The sequence below is a fragment of the Ambystoma mexicanum genome, chromosome 4p (assembly GCF_040938575.1).
Source record: "Ambystoma mexicanum isolate Mex_15411 chromosome 4p, UKY_AmexF1_1, whole genome shotgun sequence".
Lineage (NCBI taxonomy): Eukaryota > Metazoa > Chordata > Amphibia > Caudata > Ambystomatidae > Ambystoma > Ambystoma mexicanum.
Window position 1 is genome coordinate 596,970,447 of NC_090927.1, and position 22,798 is coordinate 596,993,244.

The window sequence follows — 22,798 nt, forward strand, 5'->3', positions numbered from 1 at the left end:
TTGATATGATGTAAGTCGCGGACTGCCACCCCCTCCACGTTGATGGCAGTCACGATGTCCATCCAGATCCTGGTCCGTCCTTCATTGTCGGTGCGCAAACTTCCAAAGAGGGCATCATACTGCCCCAGGACTTGCTCCACAAGGAAACCAACTTCGGGGCAGTGAAGCTGGTGGCCCTCTGCCTCTCTGGCTGGGGGTTGCCAGTGCTGCCAGATGGTGTTGGGCTGGACATGGCAACCCCAGAGGCAGGAGTGGGTGGGCAACTGGGTCCTGGGGCTGGGCTGTGGAGCGATGGAATCCCAGTCGGGAGTCTTCGGTTCCAGCAGGGGTGGTCACAGCAACTACACCCCTGGCTGATGTGCAGGCAACAAATGGCAGGGCACGTGGGCAGCAGGCAGTCAGGCAGCAGCAGATGGCAGGTGTGAGTGTGCTCGGGGCTCTGAGGGGCAGTAATTTGGCCTTCTGGGCAGGAGCGTGGTCTTCCGTGTGTTTTTGCGTGGCCAGCTTGATACGGAGTGATTTGGCACGTGAAAAAATTGCACGTCAGCGTGTAATACGAGGAAAGGGCCTTAGCGCGTAAGCGCATCAGCACACGCACGCGATTTCATTGGACCAAAGGCCCTTAGCGCGTAAGCGCGTAAGTTACATTACGTGCGCGGGCCATTACGCGCGCGGGCGTTTCCCTCATGGCACGTGATGACAGAGCTCACGTGGAAAAACTGCACGTCCGAGTGTCATCGCGTGTAATGGGAGGAAAGGGCCCGCGTATACGCGTATCTGACGTGTATGTGTGGGCCGGTTTAAAAGCTACGTGTAGGGCGCCATTTCCTTGTACGTGCTTTTCGCGGAGAGCGAGTGGGTGAAATCTGTACTTCTTGTCGGTTCACACGCGATTACTTAACAGCGTTTCTAGTTCGTACTCCCTGTTACCTCTAACAGCTCTTTTCTGATTTTTTGTTGGGCCTGTTTCCTCAAACAGAGTTCACTTCTCCTTTTGTCCTGTCTCCTCAGACAGTGTACAATTCTTATTTTGGCGGGGGTGTTGCCAACGCACACACGCGCATATTTTTCATGTTCTTTTTCCAGGCAGACGGTGAGTTCTGCACGTACTTAGCAACTGTGCTTGCCCCGTGTGTCGCGTTCCCCATCAGAGGTCATTGTAGGCTGCGTGTATTACGCGTACGCTTATTTTTGTGTTTCTGGGTGCCACAGCGTAGTTCGGGTTAATTTTTTCACGCACGTGGTCTACGAGGGGTTGCGTGCATGTTTATTTTTGATTTTGGGCTGCCTGCGCATTGCGTGACCCGTCATCTTCCCCTAGGGGTCACAGACAGCCTTGTTAACGCACTAGGGTATGAAATCCATCTAGTATCCTACCCCTTTGGCCCCCAATTGCCCAGGACAATAGTTTACTGCAACTCCCATACGCACAACAACATCAGTGCCATGGTTGGGAGGCGACCAAGAGGTAAGGGAGGCAAAGGTGGCCGACCTTCAACAGGTGGGCGTGGTGGGCGCGGTAGGGGACGTGGCTGGGATTTGCAGGGTGCCCTTATACCCCCATGGTTGATGGAAACATGGCTGACACCATCCCAGCTCAGCCCCTGTTGGACCAGCCCATTGTGGCACCTCACCTGGCACAGGATGACTCCCAGGCTGACTTCCAGGTCAGCAAGTCTAGGCCACGTGTGGCGGTGCAAGTTGTTGTCACCAAGCCACGTGGATCTGGGGCAGCTATGTTATCTGCTGCCCCCAGTATTCAGGGTGGGGAGGCTGCAGGGGCAGCTGCAGCTCCATCTGCCCCAGCTCTGACTCTCCCAGCCAGGACAGTGTCAGTCCAGGTCCCTCAAACTGACTTTCCCCCTGCCAACATTACACTGCAACCAATGCCTGCATCAAGACCTATGGTCATTGTGCATTCCCACACTCCTACTACCGAGTCCACCGGTGATTCTGCCCCTACTGACCAGAGCGGCGTAAGCCACTCTGGCTCCGCTCCACCTTTAAAGAAGAGGAAGAAGGGTGCTCTGGCACGACAGGCTGAGACCCCAGACACGGCTACACTCTCTGGCACGTCAAGGAAGCCTTGCTTTAATGACGCAGAACTTGATGCACTTGTGTCCTATGTGTCGGCACATAGCCGCAAAATGTAGGTGACTGCAGGGTGCAAGACCACACCTGGTCAACGAAGGGCACACTGGCAGACCATCGCGGACCGCATAAGTGCCCTTGGATTTGTGAGGTGCATAGCTGATGATTGCTAAAAGCGGTGGAATGACCTTAAACGCAGAGCAAAATGGCCTCAAATCATGCCGCTACTCTGGTGACTGGCGGTGGGTCTCCACAAGAGAACAACAAACTCACTGAACATGAGTCTGTTGCTGGGGCCTTCGTCACAGAGGAACAGATCCAAGGTGTGGGAGAACTACCCGATTATGATGCATTGTCCGGTGAGTGCCCATGCATGTGTGTGTAATGCATGCGTATATTGTTTGGGTGATGGGTTCTGGTTGAGTGCCAGGTGAGGGTGTGTGTGCCTGGGTGGTATTGGTCACCCATGTGCTTCATCCAAAATGTTCAGCAGCCTTGGATTTGGGTGTGACAGTATCCCTTCTGCCCACAGTAGTAATTTAGCGCAACATTACGGCAGTTTCCCTTGAAGTGGCATCTTGCAACAACATTGTTTGTATTTTTCAGTGTTCGTTCAGGCTGATTGTTTCAATTCTCCCACTTTTGTTACGCATTCCTCAGCCCTATTGTCACATTTGTGACATGCTTCTGTCATTGATGAACTCCACATTGGCCCACATGTGTTACCTTGTTAGGTGAATGATTTGACCATTCAGGCTGATTGAGTATTGGCCTGATCACATACATTTTTGGGGCATGTTTGAATGTGGAACATGATAGTTGTTTCCTGTCATGTTGAAGTGCACAACCATTGATGTGTACATTGGCCTGCAGTCACTGTATTTTTGTACACTGGATGTGTTGCAGTGTGTGGCACATGCGTATTTTGTCACACTATGTAGCATTTTTCATCTCATCATATCCATCTCAAATGGATGGCTGACAGTACTCATTCACTGACATATGGATGTACTTGTGGAATGTACCATGGCTATGCTACATGCCATATGTGTGATGGCATGTGTCATGTATGTGTATTGGATATGCCACTCACAGGCCAATGTGTGATGGCAGTGCTACCCAGCATGCAGCAAATGTGTTGCTCTTCCATCTTGGTGTCATCAGTGTCTGCCTTTTGCCTCCCCTTCCAACTCAGTGACAGTGTATGCATGGGAGGGTTATAGTCATGTGGGACATGTGTAAATCATGTACTGGTTCTGTAGCTTGTCAGGCCTATTTTTGTGCTATGGTGCTAATGCCTGTTTTCATTTTTTGTCTTTCATGTTTTTGCAGGGGATGATGCACTTGATGCTGTTGAGGTTGAGGAGATGGTGCAGACCCAGGAGCAATCTCAGGCACGACCGGGCACCAGTGGGGGACGTGGTGTGGTGGTGGGTGAGAACTCAATCTTGCTACAGACCATTCTGTCCAGGGGTGTCTCTGGGTGCACCTCCCCAGACCTCTATTCAGGTGCTGATTCGGATGACAAGACCTATGTGCCGTTGCAGGTAAGTGTTTCTGGCAGGGATTATGTTCTGTCCAACCCACCTGCACTAGGGGTAGAACCCTCTATGGGGATGTCAGTGTTAGTAAGTCCGCCTTTTGTGGTTACGGATGCAGGGTCACACTCCACAACATCTGATCCTGTTCCTGGGCCAGCAGATCAGAGGGGGAATGCAGTCCTGCAGCCTCAGGCAGTGCCGGCACAGCAAGGCGCAGATCGCCTCGCCCCAAACAGGTGTGGTGCCCACCGACGCGGTGGCCGTACACCACCAGGCAATACGGTATGGGAACAATCCATGTACGGTATGGCAAGCCAACAGGCAGAATCAGTTGAGATGATGGCTCAAGCAATGGAGAGGGTGGACACTTCCATGGTCCCCCCTGAAAGGCAGATGGAGCAACTACAGCAGGCAACAGACTGCATTTGCCAATCACACAGGGAGGACATGTTGGCGTCCAACAGGGACAGACGGGCGGCACTGGAGACTCTACGCCAATCGATATCAATAGAGTCGCAGGGAAGCTCTGAGGGTAGAACTCCATCACCTCAGGGAGACTCTTGTTGACCTTGAGGCTTCCACTAACTTGAGGACAGAACAGCAGCTGGAGCGGCTCACACGTTCGCTCTCAGCTGAGATGCAGGCAACTCGGGAGGAGATCCGGGCATCACGTCAGGTGCTGTATGGGGATCTCTGCAATATAATCCTCCAGAACGAGACCTTCCACACCCGCATGCTTGCTGCCATGGAGGACCATACCAGGGCTTTGCGTGGGCTGCCTCCCATAGCACCTCATGTGGCAATAGCAGAGGTGATGAGAGCGACAGCAGCAGTTCTCCCACATTGGCATAGCTGTGCAGGCCATGAGCCCATTGAGGTGTTTTTTTTCCCCAACATCCACACAGGTGGCTGTTAGTGCGCACCCTGTCCTCGGACCTCCTGGGTGGCCTCCCCCCACACCCCTGGCCCCCACATGGCCATTTTTGATTTTTGATGTTTGATTTTTTTTTACAATGTGTTGCCTTGTGTAGCTCCCATGGGCATCCACTGTATTCTGGCTGGGCACATGCAGGCTTGTCCTGAGTTTGGGTTAGATGCTTGGGTTCGTGAGACACACACCCCTCCTGCTTCCCGTTTCCATGGGCTTGCAAAGGGTGTGCCCAAGTGACAGTGACTTACACAGTGACGCTGGACTCCCATGAGCTGTGTGGGCAGTCTGTAGTCAATACTGTGTATACATTCCTAGTGGATATTGTTGTTGTATTGTACACTGCATGGTGCATGTGCTTGTGCATCCATGTCTTCCTCCTAATTTGCAGGTTCATTCCTCATGTCTTCACAAGGCCGTCTACTTTGGAGATGGAGTTCATGTTGTAAGCAGTGCACTTACACATTTGCGTGGCAGCAATACTGTACAGTTGGACGGGGTTGATGTGCTGGCATAATCAGGTTGTAAGACTACCACTACTTTAATTTAGTACTGTCATGTTTTTGCTATGTTTGAGGTTGTGTAGCTGCATTGTATTGTTGGTAAGTATTTGGTCATGTGTGTTGTTAGTTCTACATTACTGGGAGCATATTGTGTGTGGCCAGTTTCCATTAGGGACACTGTACTTTGTGACACTTGTGTCAGGTTTTGGGGATTGCTTTGTTTGCTCTCACATGTGCCATGGTGTGTTGGGTGGCGGTGCTGGGGAGGGTTTGGGTTACATGGCACTGTTGTCATGTTGTATTTTGCAAGGGGGTAATGAATTTAGCAGCATAGAAGTGTGTCTTTTGATGACACAGCATTGGTGGTGTTTGTGTTGGTAGGGATGCACACAATGTAATACTTCCAGGTGGCCAATCTCAGGCTGGTATGGTTGTGAAAGTTGACTGTCCCTTATGTCATCATCATGATTGTCAGATGGTATGTGCCAGGGCTGTGTGCACTCCACAGGGGTGCCCTTTCCCCTCCCATGCGCAGCGGGCGTGCATGTGGTTGGGGATGTGGGGGCACCACCATGTCCTCTGGCAGGCCCCGGCGTGTTGCAACGTTGTGCAGGACACATGCTGCCAATATGATCCTGCACACTACTGGTGGAGCGTATAACAGCTGCCCACCAGAACGGTCAAGGGAGCGAAAGCGTGACTTGAGCACTCCGAATGTGCGCTCCACTATGCCCCGGGTTGCAATGTGGGCTGTGTTGTATCTTACCTCGGGTGGCGTGGTGGGGTTCCGAATTGGCGTCATCATGTGGGTGCTCAGAGGGTAGGCACTGTCCCCTGGGGAGGTGGTGATGGGTATCATTAGTGGGGTTGTGACATTACTCAGTATCTGATATGCATGCATGTGCTGTGGCATTTATACTCACTGAGCAGCCATGTATCGCCATGCCGTCCAGCTTCTAGGTCCCGGTTTAGGGTTGACATTCTGTAAATTAAACTGTCGTGGGTGGACCCTGGATAGTTGGCATATACTGAGGTGATGATTCCCCTGGCATCACAACCTACCTGCACGTTGATGGAATGCCAGTGCTTGCGGTTTGTATAGATGTGCTCTGATGCCATGGGGGGACGTAGAGCAACATGGGTGCAATCAATGGCACCTAGGACTTTGAGGAATTGTGCCACCCCGTAGAAATCCTGGACGGCAGCCTGCCTTTCTGCAGGTGTTCTGGGCAGGTATATGTGCCTGCGGACTGATGGGCATGCAGTCATGATGGCCAAGATCTGGTGTAGGCAGCGTGACTGCGTGGCCTGTGACACCCCCCCACTATAGCACTTGTCCCCTGAAATTATCCAGTGGCCAAGAAGTGCAGTACATTGAGGAGCACAGGGTGGGTGATGTGAGGTCATCCTCCCACTCACTGACCAGGTCGAGTATTATGTGAGGTGGAAACCTGTACCTCCCATACACCTGGTCATCAGGCGTCCCAAAAAGGCTGGATCTGGGTGTGAAAATTCTGGGCCTGACTATCCTCCTCCTCCTGCGATACCCCACAACCACTGCTGCTAGGAATGGTATATCCATCCTGGCATCTGAGCTTATTTTTTGTTTGCGCACACTTTTATGCTGCGCGGGTCCACGTATGCCTGCTTCCTGCTCGCGTATGTGTTTCCAGATTAGCGCGTCTTTTTTGGTGCACGTGTTAGCCCCGTTCTAATCCATGAATACATGTTTTGAACGTGCGTGTGGGCGTTCCGTGCATTTGCCTCCTGTACTTCCCCCGTGACGCCCACATTTTCATGCGTTGTTCCCCATTCTGCGTGTCACGCCCTCTGTTCCTCCTACTTTTGTTGTGTGCGCCGCGCTATGTGCGATTTCGCTTTGCGCATAGCCCACGCTGTTTGGAGACGTGTGCGCCAGCATCCTCCACGCAGAATTTTGGCGCACATCCTGGGATTTACACGCGCACGGACTTCCGTGAATCGCTGTGCGCGGGTTTCACTGCGATTTTCGCACTGACACTGTGATTCGCATGCTTTCTCACGCTTTCGCTGAAAATTTCAGCACACATTAATTCCATGAATTGGCCTGTTAAAGTATTGTTGGCATACAATACACATTAAGCTGCATATCCATTTGTACACTGGACAGTTTTTTTGGCTTAAAGGAACAGTTGGCTCAAAGTTTTTTGGGGACTTTTTCTATAAGGGTTTCCTTTGGCACAATGATGTCTTCCACCATTTCATACCCTCAACCATTATTGTCAAGTTAATTGTTTTTTGTTGTTCTTGTTTAAAAGATTCTTCATTGAAATAGGGTTCTGTGCTGCTTGTGTGAATCCATTCACCATCACAAAAGGTCTGCATATTGACACTGCGCATGTTCAGAAGTACGTTTTTTTATGTATTGATTAATTTAGTAAGTGGTTTTTTTCTCTTTAGTAGAAAAGTGCTGAAAATTACAGCTTGCAGGATTATTCTCCTGCAGATGTTTTTAAGGGTAGATTGCGACTTTTCAGCTGTTTTTAAACAATTGTGAAGAACTCTACAGTGGAACATTTTCTGTGACATAAAAAGTTTTGGATTGCTTTACCGTGACTACGTTAACACTGGTAGATCCAGTGTAAGGTTCATTAGTAGTCTGCTTTTCATTGTACATTTCTTTTTACTTTTAGTTTATGCAAGAAGGGCCTTACCTTTTTTAGTCAGGCTGGATTTGTTTTGTTGAATGAGGTTACACGCTCTTTTGTTTTAAAGTTTTCTATACATTGTTTTAGAGGTGGATGACTATATGATGTAGTTGTATTCTTATCTGCTCTATTTTCTCTTTCTTTTCTATGGAGTTGCTTTTTAGTAGGCATGTTGTTGTGTCTGTTAGGATGAAAGAGAACGTTTGGGATGGAAAGTTGTGCAATGCATATGCATGTATGCTGTATGGGTTTGTGGGTGTGATTGCAGAGATGAATAGATTGCTGTTTGATTGATTGTGTGGTGGGAAAGTTGTGAGAGTAAGAGTGTGCAGAGGTGTGATGGTGTTGGGTTAATGTGTAAGGGAGTGGTGGCACATTGGAATCTGTAGGGATATTGTTTTGTTTTGAGGAACAGTGTGGTGGTGTTTAGATGGCAATATGACGAGTTTGAATGTTGGAATATAATGGCTTAGAGTGAAAGAAATGTTGGTTTGAAAAGAGTAATCTGGGGTTATATATAGTGCACCTGCACTGCTGTAATTACATACATATACATGGTACATTAATTTACATACTTTGTTGGATGTGAAGGGTATTCCTTTTTCAGTTCTTGTCTTCGGTAATGTGTGTCTTTCCTGTAATTGTAAAAGAAGGTTAAAGGGGATATGTGAAAAATGTGAAGTATGTTTTAGTAAGCAAGGTTGCTATTTATGAAGGAAGGAGGAGTGGTGGGGAAAAACAAATAATGAAATTGGTGGACGGTTAAACATGTTTGCTTTTAGGAGCATTTTCATGAAAGTTAAGAAATGTGTATGTGCATTTATAGAAGCTTTGTAACATTTTGTAAAAGAGAAGAAAAGTTGATGGAAAAGATATGTAGTACACTTTTAAATGGCAGTTGGGGCGTGGAAGTTTAATATTTTAGAAGTATATGCATACTTGCCAACATGATCTCTTCAAATTTCTAGGTGTTTATGTAGTCCTGGATTTTTTGTTTGCATTCTGGGACTTGTAGTTCCACTTTTCCCATTATAAAAGTTGGAGTACAAGTCCCAGATTGTAGAAAAAAAATTAAGACTCCATAAGCAGCTGAAGTTTGGAATGAGTTATGTTTGCAAGTATACATTTACTGTCAATATATTAAACTGCTACACACTGAGTGTCAATTATAAATGGTGTACAAATCTATTGTATCTGCTTATACTGTCTTTTATGAAAATGTGACACACTGCTGCTATAAATGCAGATCTGCATTTTTTTAACTTTCTTCAAAATGCTTCTAAAAAGAAATATTTTGAAGAGCACAGCATTATATATGTTTATTTAATATACATGTTATTGGGCCTCATTACGACTATGGCGGTAGCCGTGCTGGTAATTACTGGCACGGCTGCTGCCGGAGTCGTTTTTTACCGGCAATGGGCAATTACTGGGGCATTCCGGCCCCGCCGGACCCGCTAATTGCCCATTGCTGGATGCCGGTATTTATTACTCCCCATTCCCATTTGAACCACATAGGGCTCAATGGGAAGGGGGAGGCCGGTAATGACGGCACTGACAGGCACCCGCAGGCAGACCTCGTAGTTTGTCGGTCCAGTAACTAGGTTACCAGCAAGCTTACCGGTACCGTAGTTACTGGCCCGCCAAACTTATAATGAGGCCCATAGTTTTGAATTCTGAAGTTCGGTCATGTTTTCTTTTTGCATTCTGGGACCTGTAGTTTGAGTTTTATAATGGGCGAAGTGGAATTGGAAGTGACAAAATACAAAGGAAAAAATAAAGTCTTAATAAGCACCTATAGATTGGAATGGGTGAAGTTGGGATATATGCATGTGCTGCCAACATATTAAAGCAGCAGACACTAAGTGCCACTTAGAAATTGTCTACAGATCTATTTTATCTGCTTTTACTTTCTTTAATGAAAACGTGACACCGTGCTGCTATAAATGCAGATATGCATTTTTTTTTACTTTCTTCAAAGTGCTTCAAAAAAGAAATATGTTGACGAGCACGGCATTATATATGTTTATTTGATATACATGTCATAGTTTTGAATCTTGAAGTACAGTCGTGTTTTTGTTTTGAATTCTGGGACTTGTAGTTGGAGCTTTATAATGTGCAAAGTGGAATTGGAAGTGACAGAATACATAGGAAAAAATAAAGTCTTAATAAGCACCTATAGATTGGAATGGGTGATTTTGGAATGTATGCATGTGCTGCCAACTTATTAAAGTGGCAAACACTAAGTGGCACTCATAAAAAGTCTACAGATCTATTTTATCTGCTTTTCCTTTATTTTATGAAAAAATGGCACAGTGCTGCTCTACATGTACATATGCATTGTTTTACTTTCATCGCAATGCTTGTAAAAAGAAACATTTTGAAACGCAGGGCATTCTAATTGTTTGCTGCTTCATGTGGCCAGGTGATGAATGCAGCAATGCATGGCATTTGCTAGAGTGGGAAAAAAGGAGAATGTGCTTATTGAGAAGCTTATTACAGGGTAAGTAGCAGGAAAACCCTCTCTCTCTCTCTCTCTCTTCTCTCTCTCTCTCTCTCTCTCTTTCTCTCTCTCTCTCTCTCTCTCTCTCTCTCTCTTTCTCTCTCTCTCAATCTCTCTCTCTCCCCCTCTCTCTCTCTCTCTATAGATATAGATACAAATATATATAAATATTTGTGAAATAGATGAAGGCATTGGGCCTTATTACAACCCAGGCGTTAAGGGGTTAACAGCGCCGTAAAAGGTGTTGGCGCCGTTAAACCCTTAATGCCTGATTACGAGGTCCCTTTGCGGGTTGCACTTTAACGCCTGCTTTTAGCAGGCGTTAAAAAACCAACCCGCAAAGGGACCTAGGATCTAATTACGGCACCGTAATTTACGGTGGCATAATTAGCGCCTTCCCCATTCCCATTGAGCCCTATGGGCCAAAAATGGGAATGGGGAAGGGGCCATGGTGAATGGGGAATTACTGCTCCTCCGCCAACCTTGGAATGGGGCGGTAATTTCACCATTCACCATGGCGGACCCCGGCATGGACCATGGTGCTAATAGCACCATGGTTTAGCGCCGGGGTCGTAATGAGGCCCATTGTTTTTAAAATATAAGCATACCTGTACTATGTATTGTTAGATGCAGATCTATTTGAATCTGGAAATAGACATCTTGGAGAGTTGCACAGTAGTTTCTGATGCAGGGGCCTTTCATTATCAGGAGATAGTACACGTGAACATCTGAAGTATTGAAGTGAGATGACAGGGTTAGGTGTAGAGTTTTGGATGTGATTGTTGGATTGGCTATTATTGCCCTAGCACTTTTTAGAGATCCAAGAACGTACAGATCATATACACTTTAGCTATTTGCACATTGTTTTTAGTGAAGCACTAGCACTTTAGAAACAGCCAGGGAAGAACGGAAGAGATGGCATTTGAGCACCATTGTCTGTGTTATTACAAGATTAGATGTATATTCCTGCGATTTGTATTAGTGACTGTATGAATCGTGGCACTTTAATTGTGATCTATTGATTGTTGCAATAGTGTTCTCTCCTCTGCTTTAGAGCTGTGGTACAGTACCAAGGTTTCAACCAGTGATGGGAGATGGAATTTCTCTATAAATGTGGGTATAGCATCTGAGGAACACCCATGGAATATCTACGCAACAGGCGGACTATGGCCTGATTTTATAGACTCCATTGGGAGTAGGATGTTGCACGAGAACATTTCAGGCAACTTTGCACATTAGTTTTGCATCTTGCAAAAGCACTTGCACTTTACGAACATGTGCGCTAGCAATATTGCCCATGAAGTAGAATTATCACGGGACACAATGGGATCAGTTACACAAACAATTATATATTCAACAGGTGATAAGTGACACCTGGGTGTTGCCGCCATTATGAGTCTACTCTCTAAGACTCTGAGTGTTTTTGGCTCATCTCGTATTAAATGATAGAGATGCTCAATTTTAAATATGTTTTTTATACAATTGCATGAATAACGCATGACATGGTTTTCAATGAAAGTTTAACCACGGTGCCTGTAGTGGGCTGTGTATCACATGGCACTATAGAACTGGTGTATGAGATTTATGTATCAAGCACACAGTGAGAATACTAGGTCAAAATGGCCCTCATGTTGTGTGATAAGACTTTGGTATTATACTAGTCCTTTCTCTATGTCAAAAGGTTCTATGAACAAGCACCTTGTGGACACAAAGATTTTAAATGGAATGTTTGTATACTATTAACATTAGACAGGCATTATGGAGCCCCAAGCGTGTGGCAGCTTTGTGCTCTTTGATAGCTTTTCTCATGTACCATGGCTTTGTGATTCCTGTACAAAGAATCCAATAAAATTCTGAAGGACTTGGTAAATATATATATATATATATATATATATATATATATATATATATATATATATATATATATATATATATATATATATTTGTGAAAGAGTTGGAGATCTTTTTTTAAAAAATATAAGCATACCTGTACTATGTATTGTTAGATGCAGATCTTGTTGAATCTGGAAATAGACTTCTTGGAGAGTTGCACAGTAGGTTTTGATGCAGGTGCCTTTCATTAACAGGAGATATGTACTCTGAAAGTTCAAGTGTACATCTAAAGTGTTGAAGTGAGGTTACTGGGTTAGGTGTAGAGGTTTTGGATGTGATTGGTGAATGGACGTGCGACTCTTTGAAAGCAGCCAATGAGGGAGTGTTGACAACATGAAAGTGGAAAGGGTAAAAGGGCTGCAACTGTGTTTCAGGGTATGCGGACACTGCAGTAGTCTGCGTACGGCACATGCAAAATCTGGGTCTTTCATAGATGCCTGGCATGGAAAGAGGACTGTGGGGATTAGCCAATTAGCTTTGCTGGGTGTGGTGTACAGGAAGGGAGGGTAGCAGGAGTTTTGTTTGCAGGAGTTGTGAAAACAGTGAAAATGGCTATGGCTATGTGTTTGAGAAGGCAGACTGTGTGGATGCTGTGGGACTCTTCAATTCAGTCAATGAAAGTGTATGCTGAAATCATGGCATCTTTAGAAGTATTGTATTGGCAGAAGTGGAAGTTTTGTGGCATTTAGCTTGTGGCTTAAACTGGGCAAGCTTGCTTTCCTTATGTGAAAGTATGGCTCATTTTAAATGTCCAGACATTGTAATTGTGCATTGTGGAGAGGACAGTTTGGGGTTTGTGACTCAGTGTATTTTTAGGTTACCCTGAAGGATGTCTTTAAAAGCCTATTGGAACTGTTTCCTGCTGCCAAGATATTTTTTTCCGAAATAAATCAGAAGCAAATATGGAGATGTCCAACAAACCTTTTCAGTCCACAAATGGAAGAAACAACAAAGCTTGTCAATAAAGCTGTATCTGCTTTTTATATGCTGCAGGCATGTTATTCCTTGAGAATGACGATATAAGTTCTGATGGTGTGAATTCTTTTGTCAAAATAGTGTTCATTTCACATGTGGGAAATGCAATTTTCCTTTACAATGTTAGGAATGCATTGAAAATGTTAAAGTAAGAAAATTGTAAAGGAAGATGTACAACCTAAAGTACTAATGTGCATAAAAGCAAAAAAAAGGAAAAAAGGTGTTTTTTAACAAACCCCCTAAAAAAGGTTCTTTTCAGTGCCACCACTAAAGATTAAATAACTTAAAGTGTATTTAATTCCCTGACGTTGGCGGACACTGTGGTAGTCCGCAGATGGCACGTGCCACATCTGAGTCTTTTAACGTTGCCTGGCATGGAAAGGGGACTGCAGAGCCTGCAGACAGTCGTGGGTGTCTGTGGACATCGGGGGCAATCAGGTTTCCTGGATTTGGTGTAGAGGAAGAGAGGGTAATGGGAGATTTGATAGAAGTAGTTGTGAGAGGACTGAAAATGGCCATGTCAAAGTCTTTCAGCAGGCAGAGTGTTTGGATTTTGGGGGACTCTTGGGTTAATTGGTTAAAGGTGTATGCTGAACATTGTGGAATATCCAACAATCTTAGATTCCCTGAATTGGAAGTGTTCTGGTATGATGTGCAAGCCATAAAGTGGGTGGACCTGCTCCCATTTTGTGCAAATATGGTTATATTAAAACATCCGGACATTATTATTGTTCATTGTGGAGGGAACAGTTTGGGGAACGTGACTGGAATTTTAGAAGACATTGGGAATATTGAAAGAAATGTTCCCTTATTAAAAAAATAATAATTCACGCATTGCCCAGAGACAGATGTGTATGCGTTTGAGTTCATTTGGTCCGCAAATGGAAAAAGCGAGGTGCAACATCAATAAGGCAGTGTGTGTTTTGTGCAAGATGTTGGCATAACATTGTTTCATAATAAGAATAATACATTTGATAGTGCCAACATTTTTCGGAGAGATGGAGTCAATCTAACTGAAGTGGGTAATCAGATTTCTGTGGAAAACATTTGAAATGCTTTGAAGCAGTTTTTGTGTACGTGAGAAGAAATAATTGAATTCAGTAAAATGATTTATTAGTTCAGTTTGTAAAATCAAAAATGACAAAATATTAAAAATCCCAAAACACAAATAAAGGTTATTTTATGAGCCACAATGTTTGAACACAAAACAATTAAAATGATTTCATTTCTCCCACCCCACACCTGAAAGTTTTTAGATGTCAGTGGGCTACCGTGCTGTCCGTCGACTTTGCAGGCTGCACATGGGCCTGTGACTTTTTTTCACTTCTATTTTTTAACTGTGAAAGGTGGTTCCTAAAGGAATCTTTTTTGGTGTATTTTGTATTTTGTGGGGAGGCAAGGTAGGGAAGGGAAGGCAGGGAAAGGGCACCAATCACAGGGACAAAGGGGCAGGTGGAGAGAGGAAGATGTTGGGTGTGCCTTAATCAGGTAGGTGGCAGTGTTTCTCATGATCCCTGACTGCAGCTTCGAAAGCACTCCAAAACTGCTTCCCTCTTCAGATCAGTGCTTCACAGTACAAACATAGTACTGTGACCCTCGAAAGGTAAGGGTCAACATGTTCTGAAAGGCTTGTGAAGAGCCATTGGGATCCTCTGACCCAAAGGAGTATCCTTTGTGGTAACAGGAGCAGATGAAGATGATGGGGTGGAGGAAGTCAACCTACTCTTACCTGAGAAATGTATCACCTTTCTCAGAGGAGTCGGGTGGTCAGATTTGGTGTGGCTCCTCATGGAAGTTTTCCCGTAGGAATACAAGCCAGGTTTCCTGTGACTGAGTATAACTTTGCACTCTGTGCATCGAACCATGCTTGCATGAGCCTTTTGGACATGTCCAACGGTCATGAAAAGTTGTCATACCCAGGACTCACTCCTAGTGCTGGCAACAGGGACTTCCTCCACCTCATCCTCTTCTTCCTCTTGAACCTCATCTTTTGTATTACTGTGTCTGTACCCCTCTCCAGGCCCTCCAGATGATGATGGTGGTGGTGGTAGTGGTGGGGGTAGCTGGGAACAAGCGATGGCCATAACAGATGCCATGATGGTCTCCAACAACTTCTGCAAAACATATCAGCAAAACAGGTGCTCTCTCCTGGACTGCCAGATTGAGAATGAGGAAAAGTAATGGGTAGGTCGGTGGAGACTCACAATACCCTTTTGTTAACCAAGTACTTTTCATACGTGTTTGTCTAAAAGTGAATGACATCAGATCCTGCAAGTCTTTGTGCAATGGGATTGAGAAAAAGCTGTTTTTCAAGTCAATCACCATGAAATATTGTGCCTTAACAGGTATATTACATAAGATTGTAGACGGGTTAGGAACTAGAGGGAACTCAGCTTCTACAATCTGGTTTATCGGCCTAAGATCTTTAATTAAATGCCAATAGTCCCCTTTAGATTTTTTGATAGGGTACACTGAGGTATTACACGGTGACTGTGACGTCACTAAAATACCCTGATCCATCATGGCAGAAATCGTCTTAAAAATACCTTCATCTGCCTATCGAGACATGGGATAATGTCATGCTCGAGGTAAAATTGCTCCTGGTTTCAATTTAATCTTCACTTTGTCATCAAATCTCGTCCCAGTATAGTAACAGGTGTTTGCCTCGAATATAGCAATGGCTCCTTCATATCACATTCTCCTATAGGGACTGCTGAAAGGAACTCTGCTTGTAGATCACGTGAACCCCTGAGTATTGCCAGACATTGAAAATGTTCCCTCTCATATACATGAGCGTGTTGCACCTGTTGTCAGTCTAGAAATCTAATTCGAGACGCAAACGTATTTTGGTGGCCGTGGGCCAACCGTCTCATGCACGATACGACAGAATATAGGTTTGCGAGTGTTCTAATGAACAGCCATTTTGATGTAACAAGAATCGCCATTTTGTTTTCTAACCATTGCTCATTGCTTTCTGTTCCTATTGCTTCGCAGTATATTTTTCGCTTACACTGCTCGACTGAGGAACAATGCTGTCTGTATATGAAAAGGACAAGGCCACAGGGCCGAGAGGATAACAAGAGTTTCACTGAAACACAAACGTAGGCAGCGCCAGGAAGAATGGCGGCTCCCTCCTTAATGTAGCCTTGAAGCAGAGCCGCAGGGCATTTAATCATTTCACAGCTGCCAGCCAGTCTCGTTATATGGTAGAATATGTTAGAATAATACCGCTAAAGGCTTGAATTATGCTTTTCTAATGGCCCCCCTTTGCTGAGCCCGCTAAGAGCATGTCGGCTCCCAGGACGTGAATAGCACCTGATAGATAGCAAGGTCCGGAATGTAACCCCCTCTGCATGTAGCCTGCTTCCAAGAACAGAAGCGCCATGTTCTATTCAATAACCGAAAGATGCCTACGCACTCACAAATTGCAAATTGTTACTAGAATAGATGTTTGAAGGTGTCATAGTGGCCGGAGATGTCCATCGTCACACCAAGTTCAAAGAAATCCAATGAAGAGGGTTGTTAACCATGACATAGCTGATTGTTTGATATGCATTTTGTATATATGTAACTGATGTACGTAATTCGCTCTCTTGCATCCCACAAGGTCTAGAGATACACGTCGCGGGGCGTTGAGACCGAGTTGGCCAACTGAGACCTTTGCTTTGCAATAAAACCCTAGCTTTGGGAATACAACCTCGTGTCTGGAGTCTCTATCGTGTGTGGTGACTCGCCTTGTTTCCATAGACGTCAGGGTCCCCTAGGGGCCCCTTTCAAGATGGAGCCTGAATAGGGATCCTCCCCCACTTGTTCCTTCGCGTAACGTTGTAATTGAGAAAGGCAGAGAACGGCGAGGACGGGACGATCGAGCCGGGATCCAGAGGTGTTCAGGGCGCCCTGTAAAAGTGATGAGAGACTCTATTGCAGATCTGCACACATCTGATCCCTGATCGACGTGCCTGGCTAGAGAACAAGGAGGCGAGTGTCCCAAAACGAGGCGGAAGCCAAGAAACACAGACACAACGTCCTTTGGTGCATCAGTATACAGACGACTTGATTTATCAGGTAGTCATTCCCCGATTCATAGCATCCTGATATTGGTTGAGAGATGACTTTGCAAAATCAAACGCCCTAGGTAAGGTTGATTAACCAAGGGAAAGGTTGAAACATGCCTGGGGTATTGTCCACCTTAGCAGTGTTTTTCCGCTGTGGTAGACAATATTTGGAAGATGGCCAAATTGTACCACCTGGGGGAACGCCGGCGTGTGAGATGTACGTGAAGTATGGAGTGGGTGCGATAATATTCTGTGAGACTTGGCATAGGCAAACCAGAAAGCAACAAGACCACCAGTGGCCGATTAATGGTAATTTTGAGAAGGCGAGGACAGATAACTTGGAAAGGGTGTTGATAAGAAAGAAAGCGCGCCCTGCGGCATTTGAAACTATTAAAGACTGGAGAAAGGAAGCAATGCTCCGATTTAAAAGCAGAGCAAAGCATGCGCGCAGGCATAAATCAAAAGGTGAGGTGGCGGAAGAAAAAGAAGAGGAGGAGTGGACTGAGAGTCTAAGAAGGGCAGGCAGGCGTGACCAGTTGAATATAGAAAAGATATACCCACAACGAGAATTACGCAGGACAGATGAATTGATAGAAAATATATTGACTCATACAAAACAAGGCCCAAGATCAGAAGAAAGACCAGATACATTAGCAACTATTGCCCAGACCCCGCCCGTAGCTCAAGCTCCCCCTCCGGTAGCTCAAGCCCTCCCACAGCCACAGACCGCGCACGTAACACTTCCTACTAGCCAACCAGGCCCACAACAGACACTCGCTGTTCCCATTGTCCCATCCGCACCTCCCGCCTTAGACACAGACTCAGTACCGTCCGTTCCTCCAGGGGTTGAAGTTGAAACCGCGGGGGGAAGAGGTGGGACTGACCAATGGCAGTGCACAAGGGTAACCCGCAGCGCAATCAGCAAGGAGAGGAAGGTGGAATTGCAGCAACAGGCAGAGATGTATATAGACGGGAATGATGGGACGGCAAAATTGGCTTCGATATATGACTTTCGTAGAAGCAACGAAAGACAGGTAGTGTTGGAATGCATGGGTGAATATTTGGTGGAGAGATGGAAACAGCTAATTGGGAAATTACCACCGCAGCGATTGTTAGATTCGAATACATTAGCACGCTGTAGGGAGAGGGATGAAGAAGTAAGAGAACATGTGTATAGACTTTTTGAGCTTAGAGATGAATTAGATAATGATTGTGTCGAAACATTTACTGCACCTATCAAAGTGTTTACTGCACCTGGGTACATGAGTAGGGAAGTCGGGAGACCGGGGAAGAAGGAAAAGGGGTCGCATAATGAACGGCAGCAGTTACCATCGCCGGGGCAGAAGGAGATGGTGAACGAATTATCGTTGCTAAAACAGGTGGGGGCAGACTTAAAGGAATGTCTAATTAAGACATGGGTATTAATGCAGCAAGTAGTAGGACATAATAGAGGGCGAGGGAACGCACAAGTGAGGAGTAGTTTGAATATGTATGGGGGAACAGTGGGGCCGAATCAGTGTGCATATTGTAAAGAGGAAGGACATTGGCGAGCGCAATGCCCGCATTTACAGAACAGAAATGGGTCTGGTCATAGGAGACAGCATAGAGGACACCCAGGAGCGAATGGACCAAATAGGAATAGTATGCAGCAGCATCATAATAATGGAGGTAATCAAAACCAAGGCCAAAACCAAAATGCCCCAAACCAGAGTCAGGGACAGCAAAATCAATAATATGGAAATCAGAGTGGGGGAAATAGAGGGAAGAGTGGAAATGTTTTCGATACACAGCCAAACACGTATTACAGTAATAGTAATGATTACACATCGGACGATGTGTTATTTCCCCAATAGGACAGCCCAGGACAGGGGTCGGAACCAGTGTCTATTCCCGTGAATCAGAGAGGACCCTACGTAGAAATGAGAGTCGGGAATGAGGAACACCGCTTTCTTGTAGATACAGGAGCACAGAAGTGTTCAATAGACCATCACTTGGTTCCGAATATACCACTGTCAGGGCAAAAGAATATTTCTGTAGGGTTCACAGGTACACCAGTCATAAACCCAGTGTCCAAACCAGTCCCAGTTACCATAGGACCATTCACTGAACATTGTCCTTTCCTTCTAACAGAAAATTGTGGAGAAAATTTGTTGGGATTGAATTTGTTGAAAAAACTAGGTTCTGTTATACATTGCACGGCAGACGGAGTGTTTCTAACGATATGACCACACGATGCCCCTGTGTCAGAATTCATGTCCGAAGCGTTACCAGGGGAACTAAGTAAAGTACCAACCTGTATATGGGATGTTTAAAGATAGAGCCAGTAAAGATTATTTTAAAAGAAGGTGTTACCCTACCGCGAATACCCCAATACAAAATTTCGGTTGAAGGTGAGAAAGGATTGAAGAGTATTGTTACAGATTTGATGAAATTAGGGGTAATAGAGGAAATCACAGGCAGTACATGTAACAGCCCGATCCTTCCGGTTTATAAAAAAGGAGGTAATGAGGTACCATACCGTTTCATAATTGATCTACGCGCATTAAACAAGGTAGTACATCCGCAATTTCCTTTAGTGCCAGACGTCACTACAATATTGACAATGATACCTGTTGCAGCAGAATATTTTAGTGTAATAAATTTGAAGAACGCATTCTTTAGTATTCCAGTCGACAAGGAGAGTAGATACTGGTTTGCGTTCACATTAGGAGGACGATCATTTACATTTACACGGATTCGACAAGGTTACACGGAAAGTCCAAGTATTTACACTAGAGCATTAAAAGAGCAGCTAGACATGCTGGAATTACCCGTGGGTTGTGTACTTTTGCAATACATAGACAATTTATTACTAGCTGCAGACACAGAGGAGATTTGTAATGAAAGCACTGTATTACTACTGTCACACCTAGCGGCACATGGCCATAAAGCTAGTTTGAAGAAATTTCAGTATAATCGAAAGGAGGTAGTTTATTTGGGCTACCTACTTTCGAAAGGAGGGAGAAGACTAACGCCAGAACGCATAGAAAGTATTTCTTGTATCCCTATTCCAAAGACACAAAAAGAAGTCAGAGCCATAATAGGCATGGCTTCATATTGCCGACAATGGATTGGTAATTTTGCGTTGATTGTGAAACCATTAGTGAATTTGACTAGAAAGGATGTGGTTATGCCTTTGCAGTGGGATGAGGAATGTCAGAGATAATTTGATGGATTTAAAACTGCATTATGCTCGGCTCCAGTTTTGGGTACGCCGAACTATAAGAACATTTTCAGACTATTTGTGTGTGAAAGTGAAGGATGTGCATTGGCGGTTTTGACACAGGAACAAGGTAGAAGAAATAGGCTGTGCGGCTATTTTTCATCAGCGCTGGACCCTGTAGCGGGTGCACTACCACGATGTTTGCGATCTGTAGCGGCGGCTGCTGCGTCAGTGAAACAAACGGAAGGGATGGTATTGGGGCACACTTTAATTCTGATGGTGCCACATGCCATAGACGTTCTATTAAATAGGACACAGACGCAACACCTCACCTCTGCTAGATTGACAAGATATGAGATTATCTTGTTTGCGCCCCATATCCAATTTATGAGATGTAGCACTTGGAATCCTACAGAATTAATGCTATTAACCATAACAGAAATTGGGAAGAATGAATCACCCCCCCCACGATTGCTTAATGGTCACTGAGGAAGAAACTAAGGGGAGAGTTGATTTAAGTGATATTCCACAGAAAGAGCCGGATGGAGAGTTATTTTGTGACGGCTCATGTTTTAAATTACTAGATGGCACGACAACTGCCGCATACGCTATCACTACCCTAGAGAGTGTTGTAGAAAGTAAAAGAATCCCCTATAATTCAGCACAAGCTACGGAAATAATAGCAGTAACCAGAGCCTGCGAGATTTCTGAAAATTTGAACGTGAATATATATACTGACAGTCAGTACACGTTTGGAGTGGTTCATAACTTTGGACGACTCTGGGCCGAGAGAGGGTTTCTGACATCACATGGTGCCAGGATTCAACATGGCCCTTTGATTGTACGATTGATGTCTGCACTCACGTTTCCAAAGCGCCTAGCAATAGTGAAATGCGAGGCACATAAAAAAGTAACATGCAAAATAGGAGAGGGAACCGCGTTTGCAGACAGGATTGCTAAACAAACTGCCACTGATTTAAATACCAAGATGATGATGGTTCAGACAGAGGAAGTACCCTGTATGATAGAAGATGGAGTTGCGACTGTCAAAGAAATGCAGGCCGAGGCTACGGCCAATGAAATACAGGGATGGGCAGAGGGATGTGCTGAGTTGGTTTTGGAGGGTTGTTGGGTGGACAAGGGAACTAGAAACTGGATGTTGCCAAATTCATATTTGACTGCAATGGTCACAATGGCCCACAGTCCTACGTACATCTGTGCCAAGAAAATGATACAGCACCTTTCTACAGTATGGCAGAATGCAAACATAAAAAAGAATGCAGAAAGGTTGGTGCAGAACTGTATCACGTGTTTACAACACAATGTAGGAAAGGGAACAGTGACACCAACAGGAAGTTTTGGCCCGTCCTCCATGCCACTTGAGGTAGTTCATTTTGATTTCATAGAGATGGAAAGGTGCCAAAACTTAAAATACGTCTTGGTGGTAATCTGTGCATTCAGTAAGTGGGTGGAGGCATATCCTTTAAAAGACTGCAGAGCGATGAGTACAGCAAAAGTAATGTTGAAGGAGTATTTTTCCAGATTTGGCTTGCCCCATGTCCTATGGTCCGATAATGGACCACATTTTGTGGGTGCAGTGATGTTACAGATATGTGCAGGTCTCCAGATTGATAAGAGATTCCACAGTTCAAGGCATCCGAGTTCTGCCGGTCTTGTGGAGAGGCACAACGGGATACTTAAATCAAAGATTAGCAAGATTTGTGCGGGAAGCAAGTTGAGTTGGGTGGATGCATTACCAATAGCACTATTATGCATGCGTACGTCTGTACAGGCTAAAACTGGGCTCTCCCCATACGAGATCATAATGGGGAGGCCGGCAAATGTATGGTGCGCACCTCAGCCAAAACGACTCAGTGAGATAGAACTTCCTGTGCTTAGTACTTATTATGGCCTTTTAATGCAGAAATTGCGTTTGATTCATCAGCAGGTGCAGGAGGCATTACCCGTGCGGTATACCGGTCCGGGGCACGCACTGGAGCCAGGAGACTGGGTGCTGCTAAAAAACTTCGAAAGAAAGTCATCATTAGCACCCAGGTGGCGCGGGCCCTATCAAGTACTTTTGGCGACGCAAACGGAAATCCGGGTGGATGGAAGGAATTCGTGGATCCATGCCACCCATGCCAAGAAGATTCCAACTGCACTGAAAGTCTTGCCTGACACCGATGACTGGAAAGAGACAGCGGTCGCAGTGACAAAAGAAACTGTTGCCAGTGTGCAGCCACCTGATCTGCCAAAACAAGAAGTGAAACTCGAAACAAAGCCGGAGGCGATTGCCAAAGAGGGGGAAGGGCAAAGAATGCCCCAACGTTGCCCAGCAGAATCGACATCACTGCTGACCGACGTGAAATCTGCCTTGCAAATACCAGCAGAAACAAATCGTGTACCCCTTTGGCGCCCAC